At 39.9% G+C, this 19,046-nt stretch overlaps 1 non-coding gene across 1 annotated transcript; it reads left to right on the forward strand.

Annotated features, from left to right (window-relative positions):
- Window positions 1-2,859: 2,859 nt before the first annotated feature.
- On the forward strand, window positions 2,860-2,931 carry TRNAQ-CUG (transfer RNA glutamine (anticodon CUG)). The gene has a single exon. It is a non-coding gene; the product is annotated as a tRNA-Gln (tRNA).
- The last annotated feature ends 16,115 nt before the right edge of the window (window positions 2,932-19,046 follow it).

Below are 19,046 nucleotides of genomic sequence, written 5' to 3' on the forward strand. Positions count from 1 at the left end.
CTTAATGTTGGGTAGGAGCTACTATCTAAGCTGCTTAATGTTGGGTAGGAGCTACTATCTAAGCTGCTTAATGTTGGGTAGGAGCTACTATCTAAGCTGCTTAATGTTGGGTAGGAGCTACTATCTAAGCTGCTTAATGTTGGGTAGGAGCTACTATCTAAGCTGCTTAATGTTGGGTCTGAGCTACTATCTAAGCTGCTTAATGTTGGGTAGGAGCTACTATCTAAGCTGCTTAATGTTGGGTAGGAGCTACTATCTAAGGTGCCTAATGTTGGGTAGGAGGTCCTGTCGTCTAAAGTGCTTAATGTTGGGTAGGAGGTACTGTATTCTATAGTGCTTACTCCTGGGTAGGAGTGATCGTCGAGTAGTTCCCTGAATACCGTAGAAGGACCATTGTTATTGTGTGATTCATCCTCCGGAGGAAGATTGACTCTATCCCAATAATGGTAAGGGACAAGCATTCTGCTCTCATTTCCTTGGTTTCTTCTCTGTCTTGCTGCCCTCCTTGCAGCAAAGCGGCTTGCAGCCCACTGGTTGGCATCAACTCTTTCTCTTTCAGCTGCCGCCTTGCGTACCTATGCCACGCGATTTTCTCTTCTCACTTCTTGTTGGTGCACAGGTACCACCACACTAGGAGCTCTCCTACCCCTCCCGCGCTCACGTCGCATCTATCGCCACACTCTTGCGTTTTCTCGTTCTTCCCTTTTTGCTCTTTCACGCACCTCAACTAATCGTCTAACTCTTTGTTGAGGGTCCATTGATTATCTTTTGAATTACTCTTGCACGATGTTATACAGCTGCAGAATGTTATACTAGATGGTAATTAAAGTGAAGATTGAACAGTATCCTTGATGGTTTCCACTTGTAGTGAATATAAAGATTGAGTAGTATCATTGATTTCAATCTTAAGTAAAGGTATAACGAGCTTGTGTCACTGATAACCCGCTACAGTAAGTGTAAAATTTGACCGGTAGAGATGATTGTTACTGTATTGATAACGCTGTATGTGTGTGTGTGTGTGTTTGTGTCTGTGGAAAGAGATCTATGAACCTCACCCCTAATGATAAGGCCAAAGGTCAGTGTAACTGAGGGTGAAGTGATGAGGGCCTTAATTACGATGATGAAGGTCTTGTTAGGGTATAGTTGATGATGGCCTTTCCAGGTAGAATAAGGGCAATGGTATTGTCAGCATGATGGTGTAGTGAAGAATATAGTGAACACAAAACAATCCAATCTCATTGAAAATGATATTTTGTAGCTTTGGGTGTAGTGAAGATAAGGATATATTGAAGATAGTGGTTAGTGATGAATGTTTATTGAAGATAAGGATATAGTGAAGATAGTGGTTAGTGAAGGTGAAGGTTTAGTGAAGATAAGGAGATAGTGAAGACAGTGGTTAGTGATGAATATTTAGTGTAGATAAGGATATAGTGAAGATAGTGGTTAGTGAAGGTGAAATGTTTATTGAAAATAAGGATATAGTGAAGATAGTGGTTAGTGAAGGTGAATGTATAGTGAAGATAAGGAGATAGTGAAGATAGTGGTTGGTGATGAATGTTTATTGAAGATAAGGATATAGTGAAGATAGTGGTTAGTGAAGGTGAATGTTTTGTCAAGATAAGGATATAGTGAAGATAGTAATACAATGAAGACTGCATGGAAGGAGCTACAAGCGTAAGATACAGTATTGATGAAACTTATCTATCTATATACCTATATAAATATCGCTCTATCAATCTATCAATCTAACTATGTATCTATCTATCTATCTTTATCTGAAAGTCAACAATAATGAAATCATTGATATATGAAGTATAACAACGTCCTCTCAATGGCAATTATCTCACCAGATTCTTCTAGAACCTTCCAGAAAACTATGAACTCTGCAGGCAAGGAGGGAAGAATGGTCTCTGGCTATTGATAAAACCATATTATTCCATATATATGTTTACATATACATTTTTATGTATATATATGAATGTATATATAACGTACAGAATAATGCGGCCATCATCAGTATCGAAGAAAACTGAAAAGATGAGGTCCCACCGAGATTCGAACTCGGATTGCTGGATTTAAAGTCCAGAGTGCTAACCCTTACACCATGGGACCTGATAAGAAAAGATGTGATTTCATCTAAATGTTTTACATATAATCAACCAGAGGCCATTCCTCCCTCCCTGCCTGCAGGGTTCAAGGTTTTCTAGAAGGTTCTCGAAGATTCTGGTAAGATCATTACCTTTGAGAGGTCGTCGTTAGGTAACAGTCAGGTTCACTCTATGGTTGGTGTTTGTAGTTGGTTGTCCGAGGATGTTGTTATACTTGATCAATTTTGTAATTGTTGACTTTCAGGTAGGAAGGACTCATTTACGATGCATCCTTGTACTCACAACAACCTTATGAGTCACTTCAACATTTATCTTCACTACAACTTTATCTTCACTACACTATTAAGGTTGAAGTCAATGGTCACATTCACTACAATCTCAACACAACTGGTCTTATACCTAACCCATATTATCACTACATCCATGTACATGTATTTCTTGCAGAATAACGCAGATATCAATGATTTCTGTGAAAGTTGACATATACAGCCTTATGTATCTATCGATCTGTCTAATATCTGTTTTTTACCTATCTATCTATCGATCTATCTATCTATCTATCTTTCTAAATCAGAAAGTCAACAACAATATCATTAATGATACGTATAACTACGTCCTCTCAATGGCAGTTCCTACCCAGAATCTTCGAGAACCTTCTAGAAAACCTTGAACCCTGCAGGCAGGGAGGGAGGAATGGCCTCTGGTTGATTATATGTAAAACATTTAGATGAAATCACATCTTTTCTTATCAGGTCCCATGGTGTAAGGGTTAGCACTCTGGACTCTGGATCCAGCAATCCGAGTTCGAATCTCGGTGGGACCTCACCTTTTCAGTTTTCTTAGAAACTGATGATGGAACTGAGCCATATAGTTGACCTGCGATGGACATATATTTCTTACGGCCCACAATTTTATTTAAATATGAAGATCTCACGGCAGAGAGGAAACGTGTGATATTCAAAATCAAAAGCCGCAATTGACCTCATGGTAATGGTCGACATGTTTGCAGACAGATGACACAGACATGTGAGAAGTTAGACAAATATGGACGTTCCTGGTTGCTCTATAGCCTAGGTTTATTATCACTTGTAATGAAGGAGAAATGTTGCACATTATTCCACACCTTTTTATTTAGGCTAGGCTAGGCTAGGATGACTAGGGTCCATAACGTAACAGAGCTGGGAAATACATCATATCGGATCTGTATTTGTGCAAAATGGCGCATGTTTGTGGAAGTGATTTACGCAATGCCGGAGAGAATCCACCTTCACCAGAAATAATGTCTCAGACCATACAATATCTGCTGTTGGACGACCAGGGGACATTAGACCAATATATTCCTGTAGTATACTGCTGTTCCCAAACACGCAGCAAGACATTCGTAAAAGCGTTAAACTGAACATTTCCATCGGTTTTCATATCTTTAATTACTTAAACCAGTTCCAACAGATGGAAAAAATCATCTCAAAAATCAGAAATTATTTGCCTATAAAAAGCATTTTGATCGATCGTATCAAATATTTAATTATTTCTGTACCCGACAAAATATTCAGTCACTCCTATATCCGACATTTTTCCTGCTGGCTGGTGCCGTTAAAGTCATATGGTAATTTACCGCAATTAGATTATAGATATATTCATCTATATGGAATGGCTCAGCGTGAAGAAATATATATATTTTCACTAAATTCTCCTCTTCACTACACTCCCATCTTCACTACATAGTTCTAACACAACATCTTGACTACACCATTGTATGACCACATTATCATATCATTGTGTTGTTATCTTCACCACAGCCTTGGCAAAATTGATGTTTTCTTTACACATCTGGGTAGATGGCCATCTTTATGATGACAGAGAACACACATAACATATTAAACCACTTATCTTTAGTCACTTTAATCTAATTTCTGCTGATAAAAACGAATTATGATTACAATCCTTGTGTTCTGTGACGGGACATTGTACGGGTGAAGGAACAGTTGTGAGGCGCATGCATTAAACTACTGAGAAATAAACTTAACTCTATTAAAGTATTGACTTCACTGTATTAGACTTCTCTATATTAAGCTATGCTAGGATATGATCAGTTCCCAGGTTATATAAGGGCGGGAGCCGGGACCGAGAGCATCATTTGAGCTGCGACCTCTGTCGAGTGAACATCTCTGCTCCGCCTTGCAAGCTCCCTCAACCTTTCCTCGAACACTTCAATATAATAATGTTCACCAAGGAGGTAGGACGATCCTCCTTGGTCCAGGAGATGGAATTTGAATATGTCCATGTATTTGACATGGGCTATGGCTGTGTGGACATGGAAGTGGAATACCCAGACGTGGAAGTGATGGATGGAGTGGAATTTGGCTGTGTGGATATGGAGGTGGAATACCCAGACGTTGAAGAGATGGATGGAGTGGAATTGGTGGAATACCGGGACTTGGAAGTCATGGATGGAGTGGAATTTGGCTGTGTAGATATGGAGGTGGAATACCCTGAAGTGGAATTGGAGGAAATGGAATATGGGTGAAGCTGGTATGAAGGCCATATGGATTTGGTGAAGGTTGACCTCGTAATGTGTTGACGTAGAATAGGTCAACCATTGTGACCTTGTGGCGGGGAGGGCCACATCCACCAACCACGAAGCGAGCCCCACCACGGAGAAGTATCCTGGCTGCATCCACGTACGAGAAACACCGCGGGATTACCGTCATCCAGTACCCCTGCTATGCCTCCTACAAGAAGGCACTTCTTGCCAACGTGACACCACTTTCCGTCAACGGTCGCTGTGCAAAAGTGAAACCTCACCGTCCCACTGATGCTAAGTGATCTCGCACACTCAAATGGCACTGCAGCCCACACGCCCTACCAGACCCACCATCCATGAGGAAATGCAGCCCACCCCACTTGTCAGGCCCACCTTCATGGAGATATGGCAGGTCTCAAGACCTGTCAGGCCCACCATTCAAGACCGACTTGGTCCCCCAACACATGTCAGGCCCAGCTTTCTAGATCGACTGGGACCAATAACACATGACATGTCCTACGTAACAGACCGACTGCCCTCCGCACCACGTACGGGCGTTAAAAGGCGTGTCGAGATGACACAAGTTCCCCGTGCCAAAAGATTCAGTTGGTGAGGAACCTGAGTCCTTTCTTCCTGCTGGTGCTGCAGGAGAACACGGCCCTAGAGTGGACAATGGAGGTGTGTTTGTATTTGTGTTTGGGTGATCACTGAGGAACCAACACCAACACAACTTTAGTTTCGCCCCGACAAGGATTACGTTAATCTGGCGGAAGTCTGGCTTTCTCCCAGTAGTGGATGATACATAATATCTACGTAGGGACGTTGAAAAACAAAGAAAAAAATTGGGAACATTATCCCGCCCAAAAAGAATACATAAATTCACGGGGATAATTTCCTTCGTCTTCAAAGAAAAAATGAAACTCTTCCGACGCTACCGTGCCTTCCATAAAGCAACCCTCAAAGAAATCACTTTCTACACAATGTGCAAGGAGTCGGTTAGCCAATCTTCATATGGCTGGGGCTATTCTTCCCTCTGATTGATTCATTTTTCAAGATTAAGGAAAGTTATAATAAAAATATTGTACTGAGTTTCTCTGTTGGCGTCAGGGTAAACACCCATCCCCCCCGAAGCTTGGTTACCTTTCCGTGGTGGGGGGGACTTCATGGATTGGGCAGTAGCAACCATCGTTGGTTGCTTCTGTTCAATCCATGAACGAAAAACCAAGCATCTTGAACGTAATTGTCGTAGAAATTCACTTGGTGTCAAAACTGACGCGAAAGTGGTTGTCTCAATTTTGTCAGAAATGTTTGTGCGTTTCGGCCTGATGGCGGGAGTCGGTTTGGCGCTGTGGTCATGAGGGAATACGAGGAAGATTGGCATCCGTCCCAGAAGTAGCTACAGTGAGGCCCAGCAGCTGTCCCTAATACTGTGGAAGGCACTCATGTAAGGTGTGCAGTGAGGCGCACCAGTAACAAGGGAAACGGACAACCAAAACAGCAATCTTGATCATCAGGAGGCTATCCAATGCTCAGAGTAGATAAGGACGATTATTGGATGGCTTCGCTCAGAGGATGAAAATCTTAGCCGTGAAAATCAACAAGTAAAATAACTAGTAGTTAGTGGTAGTGAAGTGGAATTACCGCATTTCTGTGGTCTTAATAGTAAAACGAAACTTTTCGTTTTCTCCATCAATCTAGAGGTGTTGTAGGCCACCATCCTTAAGGTTGTAAGGTAATGGTAACCTCAAGGCTATGACCTCAGCAAATTTGTGATGGAAAGTGCAGGAAATGTGGTAATGTATATGATATAAATTATATAGTTGTATAATAAATGTGTATTAAAATTTAGTCTTCTCTGTTCCCGTTCATTAATTCAAATACAGGTAAGTTTTCTCTCTAACGAGGTGGGATAAGCTACCTGCACTCGGCTTATGAATGTGGTGACTTTCCCTTCATTACCACAATGTTGTGCTGAACTGAAGATGTAGAATTCCGTAGACGAAACTAAGATACGAAATCAATCTACATCAAAAATTGAATGTATGAATCTTTAGATGGACATAAAACAAACGGACGGAGGAGCACAATGGAGCAAATGAATTTCAATATCACCACTTAAAGTAGACCTTTCAACTAGTTGTTCCTTTAAAGCAAACTTTTTCTAGCCAAGGTTTAGTTAGCACCTAAACTAACCCCCACGACCTTACCTTAAGAAATATTTTCAGAAGGTACTGTCTGAACATATTTCTAAGGTAAGGTCATTTAGGTTTGGTTTAGATGCTACCCTAACCTAAGCTAGAAAAAGTTTCCTTTGCTTCAGAGCCCCAACTACGTAGACGGGCTACTGTTGATATTAAACAGTAACAGAAAGGTGATAAAACTGAGATGAAATGAATAAAAATGTAGAATGGGTCAGTTGAAAGTTGAAGTATTTGCTAAATACAATTTTTGACAGATCCAAATGCATCCTAAATTCAGTCACTTAAATCACAATGCTGAGTATTGTTTTAATTGTTGGAACCAGTTACAGGAAGTAAAAATATCAAGCTTAAAGGGATGCCATTACAATAACTTCATATACCTGTATAGGATCTCTTAAACTTCTTTTCCGTAAAGCTGAATGGAATTAAGTCGTTTAATCTGATCTCTGAATTTGTTTCTCAGACCAGTAATCATCTTTGGAGATTACCTCAGTAATTTCTCCATTCAATGTCTTCCTTTTCAAATTAGCTGACGACCACAGCAGTACAATATCCAAGCTGGGATGGATATGTTTTGGAAAGGCGAGAGGTCAGGTCATGCAAGAATGTTAGAAATGGCTTCCATCAGTTTCTACCCTATCTACTCTTAAAATTTTGGGTTATCAGAACTTAGAGATATATGAGTAGATAATACAATGTAGTTATCTTGGCAAGATATCCAACATGAGATTATAGTCATAATAACAATATAGTCTCAAGGCCAATATATAGTCACCGGAATATTATATTTATCATGATAATGTATCACTTATGACAAAATATGCATGATTAGAAAATGACAATATAGCACCTACAAAAAATATCACATTGCTAATATAGCCAAGGTGGCGATATATACATGATAGTAATGTAACCAAAATAAGAAGATAGCCAAAATGACAATATGTTCATAATGACGATACTACCACTATGAATATATAATCTCCATGACACTATAGCTACACTGACAGTAAAGCTATCTTCACAAAAGCGTAAAATTGAAAATACAGCAAACGACAATATAGCCACCATGACAATACAGCCATCTTGACAATAATGTCACGTTATAAATCAATCGCCAGCACATTAGAGTCACTTTGATACCAATCTTACAATGACTTTGTAAATATCATGAAAATATAGCCCCCATGTCAATATATTAGCTATGACAATTTAGCCATTATGATAATATAGTCACGACGACAATGTATTCACTATGACAATACAGCTGCCATGATCATATAGATGATATGATGATATAGTCAAAGCAAAAATATAGGAACATCCAACTTATATTCGCAAATGCAATATAAACACCTGGATGTATAGATACTGTAAATGAATAGTCGCGTTCGGATCATAGAAAACATATAGACTCCAGGACAATATAATCTCTGTGAAAGAACAGTGACTCAGACAGAATTTATCATTATAATATAGTCATAACATTATAGCTGTCATGTGATTGTAGTCAACATGACAAAATTATCACAATGAAATAAAACGGCATTACAATATAGTTACCATAATCATACACCAATCATGATTATATAATCAGCAGGTTGACATAAACAATATCACAGTGTAAAAACCATGACAATATAAGGATGTGATTATATGATATCTATTCAATTACACTTACAATACCAAACATGCCGCCATGAAAATATTATTATCATGATCATATAATGACAACAATATTGTAGCAAATAACAAAATATATCCCGAACGACAAAATTAACCATAGTAATATAGCCATCAAGTTGATATAGCGACCAAGATAATGAAGCCAGGACGGTATTATATTGAAAATAACGATACAGCCACCATGCCAATGTCTTCACCATGACAATGTAGCTACCATGAAAATATAGTAACCTTGACTATATATCTACCATGATGTAATATTTGAATTGAAAAATATCCACAACAAGAGTTTAGCTGCTAAAACACGATATCATCTTTCCAATATCGCCAAAATGTTATTATTACCATCATGACAATATACCGCCAGAAAAGAAATATATATACCCACTACATGACAATATAGCTATTTTGACAATACTTCCAACATGAAAAGACAGTCACCTTCTTGTTATATAACAAAAATGACAAATAGCCATCATGACAATATACCGCCAGAAAAGAAAAATATATACCCACTACTTGACAATATAGCTATTCTGACAATATTGCCAACATGAAAAGACAGTCACCTCCTTGTTATATAACAAAAATGACAAATACCCATCATGGCAATATGGTGACCTAACAATACAGCCACCATGGCAATATAGTGACCTAACAATACAGCCTCCATGGCAATATAGTGACCTAACAATACAGCCTCCATAGCAATATAGTGACCTAACAATACAGCCATCATGGCAATATAGTGACCTAACAATACAGCCTCCATGGCAATATAGTGACCTAACAATACAGCCTCCATAGCAATATAGTGACCTAACAATACAGCCATCATGGCAATATAGTGACCTAACAATACAGCCTCCATGGCAATATAGTGACCTAACAATACAGCCTCCATGGCAATATAGTGACCTAACAATACAGCCTCCATAGCAATATAGTGACCTAACAATACAGCCACCATGGCAATATAGTGACCTAACAATACAGCCTCCATGGCAATATAGTGACCTAACAATACAGCCTCCATAGCAATATAGTGACCTAACAATACAGCCATCATGGCAATATAGTGACCTAACAATACAGCCATCATGGCAATATAGTTACCATAACAATGTAATCTTAATGACAATATAGGCAACATGACTATATAGTCACGATGACAATACAACCACCGTGACAATACAGATAACATGACAGTACCGTCTCTAAGACATTATTGCCATCAATTCAACAAATTGAATGACAATATAGATATTATGGTAACACAGTCACCATGACAATATACTCAGAAATGTAATATAATCGCCATAGTAAAATCATCCTATCATGAAAATGTAGCCACCTTACCATTTTGGTTTCCACTGCAATGTTGCCACAGTAATAAAAGATTTACCAAGACAATACTGAACCATAACAATATAGCATATCATGGCAATGTAGTCACCTGATAATTTAATCAAAATGACAACTTCTCTTCTATAATGAATGGCAAATCCTCAAGGGCAATATCAACACCATTAAAAAAGCTTCTATGAAAATACATTCGCTATGTCATTATAAATATCAGGATAAAAAAGTCACCATGACAATATAGTTATCATGGCAATATAGCCACTATGACATTATAGTCATAATGACAATATAGTCGCTGTGACAATATTGTCACCATGATAATATAATTATCATGATGATATATCGATTATGACAAATTATGCAAGAGTTAAATAATGACAATATATCACCTATAGATAAAGATCATCTTGCCAATATAACTAAGGTGACGATATATACATCATAGCAATGTAATTGATATGAAAAGATAGCCAAATTGACGGTACGTTTATAATGACAATACTGCCACTATGAAAATATGTTCCCCAACTGCCACTATGAAAATATGTTCACCATGACACTATAGCTACACTGACAATAAAGCCATATTCACATAAGAGTAACATTGAAAATACAGCTACATTGTCATGGTGACCATATTGGCATGGTGGCTCTATTGTTATTTTCAATATAATGCCATCCTAACTACATTATCTTGTTCGCTATATTTACTTCCTGGCTATATTGCTATGGTTAATTTTGTCGTTGGGAATATATTGTGTCATTAACTACAATTTTGTTTTAATCATATGATCATAATGATAATATTATCATCGCGGCTAATTTGGTAATGTGTATGGATGTCTTATCATTGTAAGACTCACGCACACTTCCATTAATTTTTCATCAGGTATTTGTCATTATCATTTTACTGTGAGTTACATAGAGTTAGATGCATGTTGCCAAGGGCTCACTGTTCCCACGGGCTACTGTTAATCAGGATGTATGCACACGTAAGAGCTGATCTGTTATTTGAACACGTTGTTGAATGGGTGTTGACGGACTCCCATACAACCCCTGCCAGTGTGACCTGAGGAGACACACTGGCCAGCATCGTCACACTGTTCACTAGAGTGTGTCGTAGTGTGTCATAAGACTATAGCCCAGAGTACTACAGATGGACGTACACGTTTTGTTGTAATAAATCTACAAAGGCCGCCTGATCTTCATTGAGTACCACAGACGAAGAAGACCTGATTTCCTTCCTTCAACTCAACCTTACAAATGGTGGTAGTGACGTAAGAACCCACGTGACCACAGACGACCGTCACATCTACTTCATATTTCTACGTCTGGTGTTGCCAGCAGTCATACAAGCCTTCCTGACACAGTCTTGGTGCTCCCTCCTGTGGACGTTAAGGGCGGAACCCCATGGCCGGCTACGTTCTCCATCACCCGTATCTCAATGCATTGAAGATAGGCCTTTATTGCATTGCTAACACTGTGTCGCTTGCAAGGGCATCAAGACAGCGCCACCGCCGTGCAGTGTTGTCATCACATCCAGACGTGTCAAGCAAGGTCAGCCATCCTGCCAACACCAACGTGGAGGTCATCTTGTCAACCGCTCCAGAGACGCGTCATCATCAGCCGTGGCGACATCCCAGACGTCAGCATCGCGTGGTCCAGCCCTTGTCGCTCACTCAACTTTCCTGCTAGCGAGCCGCTACTCTGCACACGTCTTCACCTCGCTACACCCAGCGAGCCGCTACTCTGCACACATCTTCACCTCGCTACACCCAGCGAGTCGCTACTCTGCACACATCTTCACCTCCCTACACCAAGACGTCTTCGTAAGCGAAACTCCCATTCAGGTAAGAACTGTGTCAAAATGGTTCACTCTGTGAGGTATGCTCCTTTTGTGTGTTACTAGTTCCTAGTCTATAAATATAGACATTTATATATTTTGGGTGATATGATTATTCATCTTTGTAGTTTAGCAAATTAATCTAAGTTTTCAGTTATTCTCGCATATATTCTTTCTTATGTTTTCATACATTGGTACTATTGTTTTTAGTGATGATTACTTTCATATATAGAGTCCATTACTGATATGTTATACTATTATGTGCACCTCTCATATACAGAGTCTTGTATTCATATGTTATACTGTTATGCCAGCCTTTTATTGCCTTTATTTCATTATAATATTTTCAAATGATATTCATGTTATGTATTTTGCATTAGATCAATATTGTTAATTATATCTTAAATATTTTCAGGGGGCTATTACTTACAAACTTTATGTAAGATTGTATTACCTGTCCAAAGATATTCCATGCGGTAATCGTAAAGGTTCATATGTACTTAGGAAATTACCTAGAATCCCTTATTATAAATGGAACCAGCCTTCTAAAATGGTGACGTCACACAAAGTTGTTTTAACAGATTCTGGTGACACAGATGACCCACAGAAACCTTCTCTCACGTTACCACACCCACACCCACCTCCCCCTCCACATCACGAAAACTCGGGACAATCAATTCCTTCACAAAAAACTGTTTTCACACTAAAACAAGCTAGGGAACCACACGAGTTATTTGATGGTAAACTGCCAAATTTTAATCGGTGGATTAGAAATGCAGAGGACAGTGTTGAACATAATGGTGATTCAGGAGACAGAGCGCTTATATCGGCTGCTAAAAATCTCATTGATTTCCACCAGCCTAACAATTAAGCTAGGGTTGTCTATGACTCAGATGACATTGGAAACTGTACATCTTGGGAGGAATTTAAAACGTTGTTTACATCAGGTTGTGAGGAATCATTCTCAGATAATTTACTACACGTCCTTTAACGTGCTCTTAACACAACATACTTGGATGTTACGTCAGTCCCTGATCACTGGAGTACCTTACATGGAAGAATGAGATTAGTTAGGCAGGATTATGAATCCTTACCCTGGATATCGGCCATGATGAATCCTGAAACTCATGTGCAAACACTCATGTGTTTATTACACATAACCTTCATTCTCAAGGACCTGACCTCCAGACGTAAGTCGGCAGTTACTTAATGAGAACATCGACCCATCATTGTGGGTCGGTAACAAAAGTGTTGAATTACACTCAAAAGAAATGTGGATATTCCATCACCAAGACACTGGGGAGGGTGTCGGCTTCCCAAAGTGTGACGAAACATCCTAGTGACCAACACAATCATTCTTCTCACGGTCAAATACAGCGATTCAGTGATGACAAACACTCACATAAGGTTACGTGCTTCCGGTGTGGCCAACCAGGACATAAAGCGAATGTGTGTCCTTACACATGGGACTCATTCTCACGTGAGCCTCGACCAGAAACAAGGCAGTCAACCACCCACGGCATCACAACCTCGGTCGTCACAATTCCGGTGAGCGAGTCATCATTTCTTCCAGACGTCACCTAACACAGGTTCATCATGTCATTATCAACAATGACAATCTCTCGCTCATGACAAGACTCCATCACATAAGGAACTCTTAAGACATTTTCGTTCTTCGCCATTTTCTCACATTACAAGTTTCGATTTAGTGGGTTCTTTCCAGGATAAGACAATCACAATCTTTCTAGACAGCGGCGCGGAAGCAGATGTCATTCATTATGATTTTATTCAACCATTAATGGGGCGCACTCAACTTGTTCAATGCTCGGACTTTTACCCATCCCTTCAAAGTATCTCAAATGAAAATCTCGACGTAAGGGGCACTATTGAAATGAACATTCACATAGGCGACTCGATTATTACCGTAATCCCTTACATTATTCGTGGTGTAACTTTTCCTGCTAACTTGTTACTAGGACGCCACTCTATGTGTGGCACAACATAAGATCTGTCCTATTTATCATGTGGTTTGTGTTGATAATACGTTCCTGCCGTTGTCAGAGAAGAGTTCTCACTCAGTCAGCCATTAATACATCTGCTCCCACGTGGGTCCTGCTTCACGGTAGACAATACGCATCCTTTTTACTTTTCTACTCATCATTGCCCTGGCAAACTGAAAACAAACATGACTCTGCATAGTGACACATTAACGAAAGTTCCATTCTCACTTTCTCGAACATGGATGAATGATCATGGACTTAGACATAGTCAGGGTGATCTGGCACTAAGAGTAGTTGCTGAGCCTTCCTCACTAACTGTCACACGACTATCCATGATGGACGCCTCTATTCATGAGACCCCAGATGGAGAGGTCACCATATACATTGCCAATACGGGACCCACTCCTGTCCGTCTCCGTAGAGGAGCCAAGCTTGTGTATTCTCCGTTTTGAAGTCCGGAATTCAAGACGAGGAGTTGCATGAGTTTACCATCCGTCTAGTCTCACATTCCATCAACCCACCACCACCTACTCCTCCTACCCCTGACTCAGCAGTGCACGGCTTGAGTCAGCTCCCTACCATCACCCCTGACATGATATCCAAGGTAGGATTAACCAAACATGTTGACCAGTTAACAGACTTACTTAACCAGTATAGGCCTACTATTGCCTTATCAGGAGAACCACTCGGTAGAACTCATTTGGATGTTCACATTATTAACTTAGAGAAAAACACACAAGTCCCATTTACGTCCCAGCCCATCGATTGCCACACACACGCGCACAGAGACATAGCAAACAAACTTGTTCAGGACATGTTGAAAGATAACGTTATAGAGGAATCACGATCACCATGGAATTTACCACTTCTGATCGTTCCGAAAAAGAACGGAACTTTTAGACCAGTCATAGATTTTAGAAAACTCAACAACAAGGTCACTTTGAAAGATGGTTTCCCATTACCAGTGGTATCAGAGCTTCTTCATAGCCTCGGTAACAATAAGGTATTTTCAACTTTGGATTTATTGAGCGGATTTTGGCAGATTCCCTTGTCAGTGGAAAGCCGTCCCCTGACTGTGTTCAGTACGCCAGATGGTCATTGGCAGTTCATATGCATCATGCACTTCGGTCTTCATTCCTCACCGGTGATCACCTTCTCAAGGTTAATGACTAACATTTGTCGTCACATGTTGGGCAAAGAAGTATTGGTTTATCTTGATGATATAATTGTCATGTCTCCAGATATTGCTTCTCATTTCAAAAGTCTTGAGAGAGTATTTCTACGACTTAAGGACGCAAACCTAAAAGTCAAGTTATCCAAATGTTCCTTTCTACAAACAAGAATTAATTACTTAGGTCACACCGTTGATGAAAACGGTATTCATCCTAATGCAGATAAAGTACGAACAATTGTGGAATGGCCATTCCCTTCCACAACAGACAAGGTCAAATCCTTCCTTGGTTTAGCAGGATATTATCGAAGATTTATCGCTAATTTCGCGAAGATCGCAAACCCACTCACTTCACTTCTGAAACAGGGAGTTACATTCCAGTGGTCTACAGCACAAGACAGTGCGTTTAACTTACTCAAGCGACACTTGATGGAGGCATCTATTTTTCGATTCCCCAACTTTGAGAAACCCTTCATGTTGCACACAGATGCTTGTAAACAAGGTCTTGGAGCTGTACTTATGCAGGAGTTGAATAAGGGTAGAATTTTTCCCATAGCCTATGCGAGCCGTTCATGTTCAAAGAGGGAATCGAAATACTCAATAACTGAGTTAGAAGGTCTTGCAGTTGTTTGGGCACTCAAACATTTTAAGAAATACATATATGGTTACCTTATTACAGTTTATACAGATCACAGAGCACTGTTAGGTATTTTTCAACAACAGGATCCTACAGGAAAGTTTCAGAGGTGGTTTTTAACTACACAATCATTTGACCCAGATTTTCGTTTTGTTTATGGCTCATCCAATGTAGCTGCAGACGCGCTTTCCCGCAGCGTGGGTGCAATCACTGTAAATAAGAGCCTCGTATATTTTGATGTAGAGCGGATGTAATATCCATTTGATAAATCTCTATCTAAATATGACCTTCAGTCATAAAGACTGCACCACAAACCTTTCATTGCCTTGAAATCTTAAGAGAATCAATGTTAACCTTTGTATGTTTTATATATGATCCAGTGACTTTAACCCCAGCCACCGTTGTACACAGTCATATCCCTGATATGTGAACACCTGGAACGTTGTAGATAATTTATCATGAAGGTCCCAGTACTGTGTCCACGCCACACCCACTCCAACAAAGGGCGCCTGTGGACGACGATGACGAAGGGAGGCTCTTCAAGCAAACCTCATCATAAGTTTACAAGGACGATCTCTTTGTGTTTTCTGTCATCTACTAAGGAATATTTGTCAAGCGTTTGGTGTGTCCACAACTGTTTTATACCTTCGGAGTTATATTTCTTCCTCTTGTGTATCACTAACATTGACTCTCGGGTCGCATGAGTTTCACTACAACGAAATTCGCAGACGTTACTAAAGGTGAGACGTAAGACCACGTCAGGTAGTCAACAGATGCGACAACTTGACATAACTATTGTAAAATGGTACATTGGATTGTGTTTCCTGCTTGTTTAATTCTTGCTTTGTTTGCATTAACATTTGTCTATTGATTTATAGATTATGGCTGGAGGTAACCATTGTCAACTCTTCATAATTAATGATGGTCTGTTGTAGGTTTACTCCCTACACCCATCATCCTTCTTGGTCCCAAATCTATTTCATGCCACCCAGACCACTGGTGCCTTGTGGATGTACCAATGTGACCCTATGTTCGTACAATTGTTCTTAAGCCCGTTTCTTAGGCAGTGTTACCTCTGTGTTTTGTGAAAATTGTCTCCTTACCAGCGAGTATTGTAAGAAAATGGTCTAACAGTCTATCTTGCAACTGCATCAGCTACTACAGATAATCAGAAAGTGTAAACATTCAGCGGTTCATGAATGCCAAGCGGTTGTTCAAGCCATGCAAAATGTGTGGATGACATTGACGGAGTAAGCAATGTGTTGATGAAGTTATGGCCAGTGGTGTGGCGAGGGAGGGTCTGGGCAGGCAGGACACGATTGAGTGATGTTTCGTATCGTCAAGCCTCATTCCTTCCCTTGTCTATGTTTTACTTTTGATGACATTCATAGAGAATGCAGCTAAGGAGTTACGTTTTCTATACACAACATAGATGCTATTCGTGTTTACAAAATCGTAGTTTACTTGCAAACGGTAAAATCACTCATATGTAGCTTTGCCAGGTTTCCTCCTTAATTTTGTTTTCCATATCAGATTCATCATACGTCAACGTAACAACTTAAAACAGAGATGGTCACGAAGTACAAAGATTAAAAATGATGAAAGGCTTTGATAATCTCGATCTAACAAATTACCTAAGGCTAGATCTTCTGATCTAAGTCGTATTAATGGATGCAGTCTGGTGGGAAAACATTCTACCTTCACTGAGGCCAAGTGTTATTTGCTCAACCTAATTGTTAACATACAGACTGATGATTCCCCTGCAACTTCCATGGTATACACACTGACCAACTTGGCAAGTGGTACACCGAGTACAACGCCACACCTCCTGACTCCTTCCCAACCCACATGATGAAGGTCATGAACAACTTGTATGACCGCTACCTAACATTACCTGGACCCAAGATGACATTAAAAATTATTGATAAATTCTATCTTGCTTGAGAGAACAAAATCTTTAATACTAAAGAATGATGGAAAGAAAGAGCAAGATAATATCTTGGGGGATAAAGTGTGTCGATCACCGCAGACAAAATTGAGGATACAACATAGAATAGAGAATTTGTCTCTGATGATGCTCTTGCCTCCTCTGACGTCCACATGTTATCCACATAAACACATTACGTTACTACAGTACATACAGTCGTAACAACACTATGTATGTAGTCGTGATTACCGTAACATGTGAGTGGCAAGATTGGATGACGTAACGTAACAATATCAGACTTCATCATTCTCAATAGTTTAGGTGGATCATGTAATATTTTACGTTGCTTCATGTTTTATCAGATGATCAAATGATGGCTGGTCTAATGACCTTCACAAGTCAGTGGTCATTAAATCCCACACAGCAACCAACCACTCAGGATGACCAGGAGGGAGCCACCTGGTGCAGACCAAGTGTACCAGCCTGGTGGAGAGGATCAACTGCTCCACCTCAGGATAAGAGCTGCTCAAGTTCTGTAGTGAGGGACACTCCAAGTGGCATGTGAAACTACCAGTCTTAGTTATAAACTACCGCCAGCCCGGCTGGCTGGTGGGTGGCTGTGGCCAACATGAACCCAGGGGCTACACACACACACACACACACACTCACACACACACACCGCCCACTGACCTGACCACCGGCCGGTGGGTGGCTGTGGCCAACATGAACCCAGGGGCTACACACACACACACACACACACACACACACACCGCCCACTGACCTGACCACCACCACTGTGACCTGACCACGTGTGGCATGTAGCTCATCCTTGGACAACATTAATCAAATACCTAGACAGAATTTTTATGTTACATAAAAGACATTTCTTGATAGTAAACATAAGAAATGATGACGAAAGATAAGGGACGCTATTAGAGGTAAATATTTTGTTTAAATATGAAATTCCTCAAACTAGCTCCCTGTACTGTATTTTATTTTACATACCCAGAGGAAAATATATTGTATGGTTAATCACTATAAAGGTTCATGTTTAACAGGTTTTCTATTTCTGATAGTATTTCACTGATTCAGGTTTAAGAACCTTGGTTCTGAACAACCATTATAATGCAACACAATACATATTTATCATAAATAAATCATTTATCACAATAACCATTATGTTTGGACCAGATTCTTTAAGTCCTCAATCACGTTTGTTAATATATAAGGAATTTTTCCGCCACATTTCAATACATAACATATATCTACACGTGTGTAAATATATGTATATGTTTTTATAAATTTTTCTTTGCCTTTTATAATCAAGGTGTAAGATATCCGTCTGAAGTAAATACTAGATAATAGTATATGTTATGTGTGTGTGTGTGTGTGTGTGTGTGTGAGCGCACACAGGAGTGAAAACATATTTTACACTTACAAGGTTAAGAGACGAGGCAACACGAGTGTACAAATCCTTCCTCAAAAGACTCACGTGATAATGATTAAAGTAGTACACACACACACACACACACACCCACACACACACACACACACACACACACAGAGCGGCGCCAGGCTGGAGGC

Source organism: Panulirus ornatus, chromosome 58, assembly GCF_036320965.1.
Source record: "Panulirus ornatus isolate Po-2019 chromosome 58, ASM3632096v1, whole genome shotgun sequence".
Lineage (NCBI taxonomy): Eukaryota > Metazoa > Arthropoda > Malacostraca > Decapoda > Palinuridae > Panulirus > Panulirus ornatus.